Genomic DNA, 9,310 nt, shown 5'->3' with positions numbered 1-9,310 from the left:
CAAGCCTAGATGTAGAATCACAAGCCTAGATGTAGAATCACAAGGCTAGAACTAGAATCACAGGCCTAGATGTAGAATCACAAGCCTAGATGTAGAATCACAAGCCTAGATGTAGAATGACAAGCCTAGATGTAGAATCACAAGGCTAGAACTAGAATCACAAGGCTAGAACTAGAATCACAAGCCTAGATGTAGAATCACAAGCCTAGATGTAGAATCCCAAGCCTAGATGTAGAATCACAAGGCTAGAACTAGAATCACAAGCCTAGATGTAGAATCACAAGCCTAGATGTAGAATCACAAGCCTAGATGTAGAATCCCAAGCCTAGATGTAGAATCCCAAGCCTAGATGTAGAATCACAAGCCTAGATGTAGAATCACAAGGCTAGAACTAGAATCACAAGGCTAGAACTAGAATCACAAGGCTAGAACTAGAATCACAAGCCTAGATGTAGAATCCCAAGCCTAGATGTAGAATCACAAGCCTAGATGTAGAATCACAAGGCTAGATGTAGAATCACAAGGCTAGAACTAGAATCACAAGCCTAGATGTAGAATGACAAGCCTAGATGTAGAATCACAAGGCTAGAACTAGAATCACAAGGCTAGAACTAGAATCACAAGCCTAGATGTAGAATCCCAAGCCTAGATGTAGAATCACAAGCCTAGATGTAGAATCACAAGCCTAGATGTAGAATCACAAGGCTAGAACTAGAATCACAAGGCTAGATGTAGAATCACAAGGCTAGAACTAGAATCACAAGCCTAGATGTAGAATCACAAGCCTAGATGTAGAATCACAAGCATAGATATAGAATCACAAGCCTAGATGTAGATTCACAAGCCTAGATGTAGAATCACAAGGCTAGAACTAGAATCACAAGGCTAGAACTAGAATCACAAGCCTAGATGTAGAATCACAAGCCTAGATGTAGAATCACAAGCATAGATATAGAATCACAAGGCTAGAACTAGAATCACAAGCCTAGATGTAGAATCACAAGGCTAGAACTAAAATCACAAGCCTAGATGTAGATTCACAAGCCTAGAACTAGAATCCCAAGCCTAGATGTAGAATCACAAGCCTAGATGCAGAATCACAAGCCTAGATGTAGAATCGCAAGCCTAGATGTAGAATCCCAAGCCTAGATGTAGAATCACAAGCCTAGATGTAGAATCCCAAGCCTAGATGTAGAATCACAAGACTAGATGTAGAATCACAAGACTAAATGTAGAATCCCAAGCCTAGATGTAGAATCACAAGCCTAGATAAAGAGTCAAAAGCCTAGATGTAGAATCACAAGCCTAGATGTAGATTCACAAGCCTAGATGTAGATTCTCTAGGTTAGATATTGAATCTAAAGGTCAGTTGTACTATGATAGTTCATCATAGGTTTATTCTTAGTTTAAAAGCGCGACATTGTCGAAACTTCTTTAATGGCACAACGTAACGTGATAATTGAATTGTAAAAATGTTAAAATGTTTTACTTATTTCGGATGTTCCTTCAAATTTGAAGATAATTACTTCCTAGTCCAAACCTCCCGCAGGACGACGGGGGATGGGAGCGGGCAGGGTTTGAACCCGAGACCATCGATAAGTCCGAATGACAGTCCAGCGCGCAAACCGCTGGACCAGGCAACCATCTTGATCACTACACTTTATATCAAAAGTCAAAAAACGATTTTTCTAAATAAATAAATGTAGTGTAGTTCTTCAAAACTGCTTAGATCTGACTGTATGGGATTCCAGCAGTACGGGTGGAGACCCATTAATGGGTTCACGTTTATCTTGTCTTGCAGGTTTCAGTCTAAACAGCCTGGACAGAGCTATCACTGGTCTATGGTGTAGGTAGGACGTTTTCAAAGTGTACTGATGTCTAAGTAGACACATAACAATCAGATCATTTTACTTGTAAGACACCTTATTTATAGTTTAGTTATTTAGCGACGCACCATAGAAGACGCATATTGAACGGGACTAGTGACGTTTGGGATATGTTGGGTTAGAGACCGGAAAATCAGTTAGCGATATAATCCTCTAGGGTAACGACGTGTTTAGTGACAGAGACTTTTACTGTGGCCTTTTCTTAGAATAAATACATGATACATTGTTCTTCAGCGTTGACTACATCTCTTTACTAGTTAAAACCGATGTGTTTGTTTTGTCTGGATTGTTGATCAACTACACGGAATACACCCGAACAATAACACTCAAACGCTTGCAGAGTAATTGGTTGAAATTCAACAGTCATCCATAGTTGACCTCAAGACAACCTGAACAAGCAACATCACATACTGCAGTGCACAGCTGTCAGTATCACTATAGTATCAGCTGCAGTGCACAGCTGTCAGTATCACTATAGTATCAGCTGCTGTACACAGCTGTCAGTATCACTATAGTATCAGCTGCTGTACACTGCAGTCAGTATCACTATAGTATCAGCTGCTGTACACTGCTGTCAGTATCACTATAGTATCAGCTGCTGTACACTGCTGTCAGTATCACTATAGTAGGCCTATCAACTGCTGTAACAGATGTCAGTATCACTGACCTGGATTAGTAGTTGATTATGATATTATCCCTGGTCTATCAGACCATGAGATCATAAAAATACACAGTCAGATAAAAGCAGTAGCCAATACAAAACCCAAAAGAAAAATCTTACTCTGAAATAAATGTAATCTAACACAACTACACCAAGCTGCATTAAACTTTCAACAAACATTCTTATTAGAAAAAGACATTAACCAACCAGTCGATGACCTCTGGAATTTCATTAAAAACCATCTTAAAAGCATTATAGAAAATCATATACCAACTAAATTCACGGCAAACAAAATAAATAAATGCTGGTTTAATAATAGACTAAAGAAGCTTTGTAAACAGAAGGAAAATATAGAAAATTTAAAGAAACGAATGCAGAAAGAGTTTACAAAAAGTATATAAAAATTAAACACTTAACCCAAAAAGTAAGCAGACAGCTGCAGAATGAATACATAAACAATGTAATATCTAAAGATAACAACAAAAACCTATGGTCATACATTAAGTCTAAGAAAATGGAAACAACAGGCATAGCGCCATTAAACGATGAACATAACATAATACATAATGATAATGAAACTAAAGCAAACATCCTAAACAAATACTTTGCATCAGCATTCTCAGCCCCAGGAGACAAAGACATATTACTGAATTTGAACTAAGTAGACAACATAGAAGATATAGTAGTACAAGAAAATGGAATTCAAAACTATTAGCCAACACCAAACCTAATAAAGCGTCTGGACCTGATGGTATTCCAGCTAGATTACTCAAAGAACTAAGCAATGAGCTAGCCCCAGTGTTCAAAATACTCTTTCAGGCTTCACTTAACCAGGGCAGAGTACCAAAGGACTGGAAAGAAGCTAATGTCACCCCCCTATTTAAAAAAGGAGAAAAATCTGACCCAGGAAACTACAGACCAGTATCACTTACCAGCATCACATGTAAAATCCTAGAACACATAATATGTAGCAACATTATAAACCACTTAGACAAACATAATGTCCTCACACCATACCAACATGGCTTTAGAAAATATAGATCATGTGAAACACAACTAATATGACTAATTGATGATTTTTCAAAAGGTTTAGATAATAGCGAACAAATAGATGCTATCTTACTAGATTTTTCTAAGGCTTTTGACAAAGTTCACCACCATAGTTTGCTTAAAAAAATAAAATATTTTGGCATTAATGGTCCACTGCGTCAGTGGATTAAAGATTTTCTGATAGGGAGAGAACAAACTGTAATAATAAATGGCTCTAAATCAACACCGATAACAATAAACTCAGGTGTACCTCAAGGAACAGTCTTGGGTCCACTACTATTAGGATTTATTAAAAGAAATTTCTATAAATCAAATAAGAACATAAAACTAAAATGTTATTTAACCTTGGTTAGGCCAATAATAGAATATGCATCCTCCGTTTGGGACCCCTCAACTCAAGAAAACATTAAGAAACTAGAACAGACACAAAATAGAGCAATGAGATTCATAACAAACGAATATTCACATTTGACTAGAGTAACACCTTTAGTAAAATCAATAAATTTAGAAAGCCTTCAGGACAGAAGGCTCAAAAATAAAGTAGCAATCATACATAAAACACTGAACCATAATCTTCAAATACAAAAACAAAATTTAATAAAATACTCTGAAAGACACAAAGATAAAGGCACATTCCTCATCCCATGTGCTAGGACAAATTTGTACAAATACTCCTTCTTCTCTAGTGCTATTAGAGCATGGAATGGGTTGCCTGAGCTAGCCAGGATAACCAGTGACTTAGCAGAATTTAAATCATTGGTTAATATGCATGACTAAATGCATGACGCGTAGGACGTAATCATCTTCTTTTTTGAAGTAACGTCTGTATTATATAAGATAAGAAGATAAGTATCAACTGCAGTGCACAAATATCAGTATACCTATACTATCAACTGCAGTACCCAGCTATCAGTCTCAATATATTATCAGGGTTAGAAAGTTTCCCAAATCTAAATATCCTACCAACTAGACCTATATTGATTATTTTAAGCCTTAGAAATTAGAATTATTTTCGTTACGAAAAGGACTGAATATTATGTTTGTCATTTAACACCTAATAATTTCTGTACATATATGTATTAACAATCCATGCAACTATATACAAGCTTTAGAGCTGAACTCAGTCAGTTTGTCTACGTAGTCTTCCATTCATCGTATGGCTCGGTTTAAGAAATGTATTAAACACCGTAGGGAGTGGCGCTAAATTCTGAGCATCACAAAACGATAGAATAACGTGAAATCCAAAAATGAAATGTATTGAATTGTACATCGTACAATGATTGATGACACTGAAAGCATTGCGAGGAAACCAAACTTGGTCATTTCTACGCTCGCTGCCACCACTGACTCTCTGGACATAGTTGTGTAGATGTTATTGTCAGACTGTCAGATGACACTAATGTTAAAAGATGAGCTGGGTTGTTTTTCATTGCTCGAACCAGGATACACTTGGGATTCAATAGTTTGAAGGCTGCTTCTAAAGAAGCTTTGTTTGTATGTGAAAACAAGAATATTATTAAAATCAGGGTCAGAGAATATGGACCTCAACAATTTACAATGGGGTACTTGAGAATAAATGTTGAGAAACACTGATCTAGTTTGTTATCGCTTCATTTCATTTCTTCCAAGACGTCTCTACTATACTCATGGTAAGCAACTTTATAGACCTAGTCATACAGCTAGCCATCGTTTAAGGATGTATTTATAGAAATAGGGTTATTCTCCCTTTGACAGAATTAAAGTTGGTCATAGCCTGTGTAGTTGTAAGTGTTATTACTCTCAGCATTGCTGTCATGTACTGCAGTAAGTACACAGTAGATCTAAATGAGAATAAATCATGGCTGAGTTGCCTTTTACAAACATTGCTTTGCTTAGCAAAACATTTTAAATATCATCATCATCATCATCTTTCCTTTGTTTTAAATATAATCTTAAGAGAATTATTTAACTGAGGAGTCACATCTACAGGTTTGTCACTTTGTCACATCCAGGGGCGGACTGGCTATATAGGCAACCGGGCAAATGGTGATGGGCCGGTGTGAAAATGAGCCGGTGAAGCTGCCGAATGGACCACATTAATTGAGTCAAATAAATGTGATTGGTCTCGCCTTGCCTTTTATAAAAGATCTTTACATACTTAAATGTGTAATACTAGCCAAAAATTCCTAAAAAATGGATTCGCTTATACCCGTAAATCGTGCTTCTGTGAGTTTCAATTCTTTACACACTTAGAGATTAACAAACAACATAACACCCATTTTTTTATAGTTCTATGGAAGTCCAACTAGACTGATCACACTCTTTTGAATCTAAAAGGAACCCTGAACTTAAAAATTAAGAAGTTTTTCTTATACGCTCTGATTCTAAGACATACATGTGCGCCTTCAACTTCGGATCTCTTTTAGTAATGTACTGTCTTTAAATGCGATCACGAAACAGTAGAGTAGTGTCTTGCTGTAATATTCGTAAGTAACTTGTGAAAAAAAAAAGGTTTCTGCACATGTCTGCATCAAAAGAACAGGCTCAAAGGCACCCTACCCCAAAGAACACTTACTGGGTCTCATGTTGAAGGCTGGGGATAAAGACATTCACAAGAAATTGTTTTGGATACAAATATAAACAATCTATAAGCGAGTACTGGGCCTTTCTTATCTTATAAACAATCTGTAAGCGAGTACTGGGCCTTTCTTATCTTATAAACAATGTGTAAGCGAGTACTGGGCCTTTCTTATCTTATAAACAATGTGTAAGCGAGTACTGGGCCTTTCTTATCCGTGGAATGTGAATACACTTATCTGTTGAAAGAATGTTTCACGTCACTTCCTTTTCAAACTTTTGTTTTGTTTTGTTTGACATGTTTTGGTTTTCTCTCAAAATAGCCCAAACAATTCAGAGGACGGCAAGGGGAGAGGGGGGAGTGGGCTGCGGGCAAAGTTCGAACCAGAGACCATTGAGACGACACTCAAGAGTGCATAACACACGACTGGCAGCACTCAAGTGTTATGTTTTGCCCTTTTAGTTATGGCAATATAATAATTACAAACTAATTAAGATTGCGATTGCACCATAGATTTTATTTAACAAATTAAGATTTCCTATAGCCTCTAAGTCTTTTTCCATGTAGAAATACAAAAGTTATTGAAACCCACGTCAGCATACATGCGTTCAGCTTTAGGCAAATATTATATGCAATCAGGTTGTGGGCGAACCGTTTGGAATCTGCCCGATCAGATTTGGACACTCAGTCCGTCCCTAGTCACATCATTAGAAAATATGTCAGATGCCAATGTTAATGTAAGACCTATGAAGACTGTTAGTATCTGTTTTCATTCATAAGAAGAGGAAGAAGAAGAAAAATATGAATATCACTAAACATGGACTCACTCATTGGGCTAAGTCTAAACACAATACATCTTAAGGTTTTATTTGTAGTAAGTATGCTGCTTAATATCGTTATGTGCTAGTGTACAAAATGTTTTAATGCGTGCAGTGAGTCCTTGATTTTATGTGTGTGTCTGTGTGTATTCTTTCTTTACAGGACGAAGGGTGACCACATTGTCTTCCACGACTATGTCTTCCATCTCGTGCGAGCAAAAAGCCCTCCAGATTCTCATTCCGACTGTCTAAGCAAAGTTTAAGTTCTCACACTCGAAATCTCGAATCAGGTCAGAAGATATAAATCAAGGTACTCCAGTGTGAGCAGTCCATCCTACAGGGTGATGAAGCAGGCTGAAGAGTTATGGATTTTAAAAAAAGCAGCCCTACGTCAAGTTTGTTAGGACGATTGTTTATAGGTCGATTTCATTTCGAAACAAAATTCGGAACATTCTTTACCGATTAAACAACTTTTATTATGTTTCAGCAAGAAAATTAATTGTAAAATTAGTCTGAAAAGTGATTTTCAATAATCGTTTCTAGTAAATTACTTTCTTATTTTTAAAATCCTGAACAACCTATTGTCGATATTTTTGAAAAAATAAAGTCATTTGACATAAAGTTGTTTAAGTTTAAAAATTCGGAACAATCGATATTGATAAATAAACTATAGTGACGTAGTGTCAAAGAATATAAGTGTAATATTAGTAATTATCCGATTTTAAAGAATCATTTGACATAACTTATTTTTTATAAAACAATATCCGGAACAACTTTATAGTTAACGAAATATAAATCAGTATAGATATTTTTATTTAGCATTTATATGCTATTTACATTAAAAAACCGGAACAATATATTAAAGATCATGTGTTTATTGCAACGTTTAAACATGGAAATAAAATCTATTATAATTTAGAAGAGCAAACAAGCATTCGTTGGCATTGATTTGTTTTTCACAAAACATCCGGAACAATCTATTATAGATACTTAAAACTATTGCAATATTTCTGATTGAAAAATTAAAGGTTAAATCAGAGTTACAATAGCCTTTAGTATTATTTGTTAATCTAATCGTGACGGACAGACTGACCAACAGACAAAACGCACAAAAATAAGCTTCTTTTATTCGGATGGGGGCACTAAACAAAAAATAAATGAAATCAGATTTTTTTTTAAAGTTTAAGGAATTGGTTTAGCACCTGATCATGTTGCGACGTTACGCTACTGCACAAAAGTCGCTGCATGAAAAGTCCATTTTAAAAAATGTGCGTGATGTTTACATACAAAGTGCATTATTAGCCCTTATAAACAAAAAGAAATGTTTTCTTTTAATTTTAGCAGCTAGTTGACCAGAAAAAACACCTTTAACTATTATTTATATTTGTTGTAAACATTTCTTGTACATTTTATAAATATATTTGACTTAGTGATACCGAAAACACACAAAGATTGTCTAACTCTGTTAGCATATTCCAACATTGCCTCCCTTACATTTACGTAATTGTTTTAGAATTGGTGTATTTTTATGAAAAAATCGCTTGCATAATTAGTTTTATAAATTAAACGGTTTGCTTTTAGAAAACCAAAGTAACCGTTGCACCTAAAATTTTCAAGCCGCATTTAATGGTGAAATAATATTTTTCATATCTCTTCTAGTTTTCGAGATCTTTTACGTTTTACAATTACGTAAACCAATTCCTTAAACTTTTTTTTATTTATTTTTTGTTTAGTGCCCCCATCCGAATAAAAGAAGCTTATTTTTGTGCGTTTTGTCTGTTGGTCGGTCTGTCCGTCACGATTAGATTAAAAAAACTAGAACTTTAAAAGCTATTGAAAATCTGATTTACACTTTAATGTTCCTCCCGTAACATCTCAATAGTTTTTATCAATAATATGTTGTTCCGTTTTTTATGTAAATAGCATATTAATGCTAAATCAAAATCTCTATACTGACTTATATTTCATTAAGTGTAAAAATGTTCCGGATATTGTTTTATAAAACATGAATTATGCCTAATGATTGTTTGAAATCGCATTATTTACTAATATTACACTTATATTATTTGACAATGCGTCACTATAATTTGGTTATCAATATCAAATTGTTCCGTATTTTCATCTTTAAACAAATTTTAAAAATATCGACAATAGGTTGTTCAGGGCTTTAAAAAAAAGTAATTTACTAGAATTGATTACTGAAAATTACTTTTTAGACTTAATTTTCTTGCTGAAACATAACATAGAAGTTTTGTAATCGATAAAGAATGTTCCGGATTTTGTTTCTTACAAATCGTCCCCAGAAATTTCCGAATTTATTTAAAAATCTACTAACGCC

Source organism: Biomphalaria glabrata, chromosome 5, assembly GCF_947242115.1.
Source record: "Biomphalaria glabrata chromosome 5, xgBioGlab47.1, whole genome shotgun sequence".
Classification (NCBI taxonomy): domain Eukaryota; kingdom Metazoa; phylum Mollusca; class Gastropoda; family Planorbidae; genus Biomphalaria; species Biomphalaria glabrata.
Note: the sequence above shows the minus strand (reverse complement) of the source record.